Consider the following 5,990-nt stretch of genomic DNA (forward strand, 5'->3'; position numbering starts at 1 on the left):
AGCAACGATTAGTTTAAAGGATACATGGAAAGGAGCCTGCTACAAGCTTAGGCAGAAAGTTAGTGCGCTTTGTATTCAGCTGTTAACTCCTTCTGGTCTGGACAGCTGGGCTCTTTCTGCCGCACGGTAGAGAATGCATTCTGTAGTCTGGCTGAGATCTGAGCGAGGTAAAGTTTCCTGAGACAGTTTGAGGGTGGTTTTTCTCATGCTGCCAGCAGCTGATCAACCTATGCTCTTCGGCCAAGTCCAGCAGGACTTGAATGTGTGCCACAGAGGATCCTAATGCAGCCTTCCTGCTAGCCAGAATCCACAAAAGTTAGTAACTCCTCTTGTAGCCAGGAAACAAAGTACATTAATGGAATGCAAGCGAGCAGAGATGTATGTTAAGGAGTAACTGTACCAGACTTCCAGTAGCTGGCCAGACTGCTTCACTGATAGCATGTAGGTACTATATTTTTTATTATTATTCTTTATATAGTTTTGGAAATAGAAGACACAATCCTGTAATTTATAATGAGCTATTAACTCAAGCGTTCCAAGAGAGTTGCCATTGTATGGGTCACTCAGGGTCATAGTCAGAACTGAAATTTTTTGGGGGGTGGGGATGGGGGAGGACCGTGGCAAGGTTAACATGGATGGACACTTTGCTAGCTTCCTGCCCCATCACATATGTGGATCTTCACGGCAGTAGCTACAAAACCCTTTCATTTCGGGCACCACTCTGCATCTGTCTTTCCCCTCTCTCCCTCCCCTGGCTGTCTCTATTGTTTCTTACTATCCCTCTGGGGCTGATGCAATAATTGTGCACTGAAAGCGGGCGCTGAACAGTCAGCGCCCACTTTCCTAAAGAGCCCCCAGGCGACCCTCCTATTTAAATTAGGGGTCGCGTTAGCAAGGAGGTGCTAGGGTTGCTTGTGCGCCTCTAGCGTCTCCTTGATAACGGGAGCCTGTGTGCGTCGGCCGTCTGCCAGTTAGGAAAACAGTCGCCGAATTTATCAGCGTTGGTTTTCCTAAATGGCGGACAGCCAGGGGTTCAGGAAACAGACACTTGTCAACTGAGTGTCCGTTTCCTGCACCCGACTGCTGGCACTTTTTGGGCAGGAATTTAAAAGCTATACGCGCATAAATTGTCTTACGCACGCCAGGCCTATTTTATAAAGGTCTGGTGACGCGCGTAAAGCCCCGGGACACGCCTAAATCCTGGGGCTTGCAAAAAAGGGGCGGTCCGAGGGTGGGCCGGGGCGGGGCCAGAGGCCTCCGATTCAGCAGCCATTTGCTGCTGTGTTGGAGGATCGCGTGCCGGCAGGCTGCCGGCGTGTGCAAAAGGTTTGATACAAATTTTTTTTGGGGGGTGGGGGTGGTTAGAGTAGGGCTGGGGGAGGAAAGGTTAGGGGAAGGGGTGGGAAGGTTAGGTTAGGGGGAAGGGAACGGGGGAAGCCCGCGGGTCTCGGCGTGCGCAAGGTGCACTAGTGTGCACGCCCTTGTGTGCGCCGACCCCAGATTTTATAATTTGCGTGCGCAAGTTATAAAATCGGGCATACATGTGTGCACGCCAAGTAGCGCGTGCACACATGTATGCCCGCACACTGGTCTTAAAATCTACCCCTTTTTTAAAAATTGTTTTTTGAAAGATTTCTTCCTCCACTGCTTTTCTATACTACTTTTAGGAGCGCTCAGCAATTAACGTCTGCTCCGGGCATGCAGAGTGAATGGCTAATAGCCTTTTTTACTTGCATTTGCATGTGATGAGTGCTATTAGTTTCACTCCGCTTTGTGGAGGCGCTAATCCCCTTATTGTATAAGCGCCTATACAACCTGTGTCCAACTGTGGGTTGCATTGGTCCCTCTGAGTTTATGGCAGCTACCATATACAAGCCATTCATGTAAAAAGGCTTCCACCCAAGACAGCACTCCTGAACTTTTAAGGTGCTGAGAGGAGGAGGAGTAATTATCAACCAAAAGTAAATAGAAATACTTTGATGGCCTCAAACCTCTACAGTATCAGTCCAATGGCAGTGATGTTTCCCTGTTCAAGTTTGAGTTCTTGAAGGCGCAGGGGATCGTGGATTGCCGTGTGAGTCCAGTGTCACCAGGCTATCTAACTGCTGTACCTGTAATGGCTGACACAGATGTGTGTTATGGTTATTGATGTTTGGGTGGATCCTTGGACACTGTGGCAGCTGACCACGCCCACGGGGGGGGGGGGGGTAGTCCCGTGAGGGACCACAATGTCAGGCTAAACTCCGGACACACAAACACAGATTTGAATCTTTTATTAAACAGTTTTGGAAGTCACCAGAGGTTGCAGTAGTGAGTAATGGATGTTGAGCCTGGCTGGGCAGGTCTCCCACAGAACGCTGGAACAGCGAATCCTCTGCTAGGCTGTGCTGTAGGAGAAAGAGATAGAGTTATGAGTACACAATGAGAAGCATTCAGAGTCCCAGGTAGAATTAGGAGAAGCTCTGAGACAGGGAGAGCAGGCCCTCGAAGAGCGAGTACCTGATCCCTTAGAGCAGAGAGAGACTCAGTTGTATTGTACTCACGTAGAAGTACCAGAGATTCCACTAGGCGAGAGGTCTGGCACTGGAACAGAGGGCAGGCCCTCAAGGAGCGAGTACCTGGTTCCAGTGAAGCAGTACTGTGGAATAGATGGTAGTTGTACTCACAGATGGAAACTGTTAGTGAAGTCTTCCAAGTAGTAAGGTTTGAAGATGCAGGCAGCGACTCAGGGAACATGGGCCCTCGAGGAGCGAGTACCGGGTTCCTGATAGCACCTGAAAGAAGCAGAAGAGGTCCCCGAGGAGCGGGTACCCTGTTAGCAACCTCAAAGGGTGTAAGAGTTCCAGATAGCGCTGGAGTGGCAGAGCAGCTTCGGTATGGAGTGCGAATCCCATCCGTAGAGATACCGTTGCTAGCTCGATGAGATAGCAAATACTGTAGGCTTAAATATCCGGGCAGCGTGACGTCATATCAGGGGGATGTCCCTGAGGTTCACATCAACGTGGAAATAAAGATGAGGGCGGCGTGCGTGTGCGTGCCCTAAGGTACCTTGGAGGAGCATGGCGGGAGGCAGCACCAAAGCCGGTCCGGGGATGCCGGAGAGGATGGCAAACAGACGCCGCGGCAGCCAGTAGTCCAAGGTGAGCGGGAGGAGCTGCAAGTAGTGAGAGGTAGGTGGGGCGAAGTCGTCGAAGACTGATGGTCGCAACAATGTGACATGACCCTGCTACTAGGGGTGGGAGCTTGAGCTAAATGTGAGGTGCCACAGGCCCCTGAGGCACACCCATAGTTGATTATCTCCTCCTTGGTATCCTAAACCAAGACAAGATCTAAGGTAACAGCCAACAATTTTTCCTATATTTCTTTCCATCTTTTTGCTTCTATTAATATCTGTTTTTGAATCTCAATTGCCCACTTCATGTCCACCCAATAGTCTGTAATACTTTCCACTGGCTATTCCTCGGGGAATTTTGTGCAACTGCACATCACAGAATTTACGCAGAATTCTTTATTTTGCTGCAGAATTTTGAGAAAGGAACATGAGGCAGCGGCAACCACAATGCCAGCATTGACCCGTATTGACTCGGAGAGGAGGCTGTGGGGGCGATGGTGTTGGCCTGCACAGGGCCCAGATGAGAAGTGATGGTGTTGGCCTGCATAGATTGGAAAAGAGGAGACTGCCATGTAAGCATTGACCCATGTGCTGGGTTGGAAGAGGGAGCGGTGAGGCTGCAGCCTGAAAACGAAATAGACAGCCAGCTGGGTTAGAGTGTGTGTGTGTGTCCTCCTCCTTAGTGCCTCCTGCTTCACATGGGAGCAGGGGTTTTTATACCCCTACTTCACTCCTGCCATTGGGGAGTGGTGCTCCTCCTGAACACACTGACGCTATTTATTTTTTTTATTTATATTCCACTTTTCAGGCACTTCAAAGTGAACTACATTCAGGTCCTGTAGGTATTTCTAGCTTGACATCCCCAACAGGACGGGTCTGGTGAGACCTCTGCCACACCGAGGGCACTCAGACCAGCTGAAGCCACATGCATGCTTGCAAAGGGCAGGGATACGTTCCACAGACTCAAAGAGGGAACCTCTTTATGCTTTCTAAAATGATTTTCTTTTTTGGAGGGAGGGGAAAGGAGGCCATGCAGGGCAATCGCTTGGAGACCCTTTGGTAAAGTTGAGTGATGTCACTGAGGCAGAACTTCAGGCACCTGGCACTGACTGGGGCCCACTGATTAGTTTATGTCCGGGGCCCCAATGTGTCTGATACCTTCTCTGTTTGCAATCAAATTCAAGAATCGTATGTCCACCAAGATCTTTTGGAATTGACTTTGCTAGCTTCTGCAGGTCTTCAAAAGTCAGGGCACCAGATAGAACAATTTTTTTTTTTGAAAATGTTTTTATTGAAACATTTTCAGAAATAGTGGAATATAATCACAATATAACGCTCCAAAATTACCTCCTCTGAGACACATGAAACCTTTTGAATATAACATCTAAGTCAAGCATTTTGCTACTTGAAAACAAATTAAACTTACTAAATATTACTACTACTAAACATCAGCAGAATCTCACACCATTACCCTCATGTGCAACTTGTATATGTTTTACATTTCCAAGATTCTCTCTCTTATACCGTCTTATGAGATTGATGATGTCAGAATTGAGTTTCTCTTTGCTTCCCCAGTCCCCGAATTACCCTAATGTATAAGAACTTCATACATAAAATACATTGCATATTTCAGTGGTAGAATACAAAGAAATTATCCTTTGGTTAAATTCAAATAAACCTCAGTCTGGTCCTCTGGCGCCAGAATGTCTCCTATTGTAGAATATGTTTTGTAAATTACAAATTATATATCAGACTTCTAACTTTTGGTGAAACATATATAAATAATCTTGCCATATTTCTAACCTTTGATCAAACCTTTCATTAGTTATACCTTTTGCCGTTAGGTATTCAAATGTTAAAAGTTTAAATATTCATGGCTTCCACTGTGCTATTTTTGGGCTTTCTTTTCCAAACCAACTTGCTAGTATCATCTTTTATTGCCACTAATATAACTTTATAATAAAAATCTTTTTTGTTTTTCTTATTCCAGGCTGGATTTCATCATAAATACCAAATAGCCAAATTCTGGGACACAACGGTATTGATTTCTTTAATATATCTTCAAGACAACTTTGAAACTCCCTCCAGAATTTTTGGACTTGTATGCAACTCCAAAACCCATGTAAATATTCACCTGCCTCTTTATAACATTTTGTTCATATTTCTGAGGAGCAAATTCCAGCTTTGTATGCTCTTCTTGTGACGTATACATTTGTTGTAGGAATTTGAATTTTATTTCTCATATTATAACATTTTCCATAGTCATGTTTATGTTTATAAAACATTCTTTCATCTCTTGCAATGTTATGTTTAATCCTGGATATCTGTTCCACTTATTTAGCACTATTTTGAATTCATCATCTCACTTAATATTTTGCAACACTCTATAAAATTGTTCACAAGAACTCCTTTTCACACTATTTCCTCTTAAAATTTTCTCCATTGCTTTTGTATTACTAAACTCTGGGTTATTTCTAGTTATCTCCCTTACATACAGCTCGATACAGTAACATTCAGTTGAAGTTTTCTCGTCTGTAACGAGCTCCCTGCGCACAATTCGGACGCGTAAGGCAAATCAGCGATACAGTTTCCAGTTTCGCGCGTCCGTAGCGCTTCTTAAAACAGACGCGTAACCCTTCCCGCACCCGGCATGTAAATGAACGAATTAACTGTATAATGAAGGAATTAGCTATTCCCCTCCGATACCGTAACGCGCGCTCAAGTTATCTCATTAGTAACGCACTGTTTTGCCGCGGCCGTAACGTGTTAGTTTACCGCCTCCCCCTAGTAGGAGTTAGGACTGTGAGTCTAGTAACAAATTCATCGACACCGCTTAAGACACTCAAAAACAATAAAACACAATTAAAAAAAAAAGCGA

At 45.6% G+C, this 5,990-nt stretch overlaps 1 long non-coding RNA gene across 1 annotated transcript; it reads left to right on the forward strand.

The window, feature by feature from the left end:
- The first annotated feature begins 222 nt into the window (after positions 1–222).
- Positions 223–5,718, forward strand: LOC115079966. Its single transcript, XR_003853467.1, has 3 exons — positions 223–441; positions 3,523–3,684; positions 5,103–5,718. It is a non-coding gene; the product is annotated as an uncharacterized LOC115079966 (long non-coding RNA).
- The last annotated feature ends 272 nt before the right edge of the window (positions 5,719–5,990 follow it).

Source organism: Rhinatrema bivittatum, chromosome 1 (genome assembly GCF_901001135.1).
Source record: "Rhinatrema bivittatum chromosome 1, aRhiBiv1.1, whole genome shotgun sequence".
Taxonomy (NCBI): domain Eukaryota; kingdom Metazoa; phylum Chordata; class Amphibia; order Gymnophiona; family Rhinatrematidae; genus Rhinatrema; species Rhinatrema bivittatum.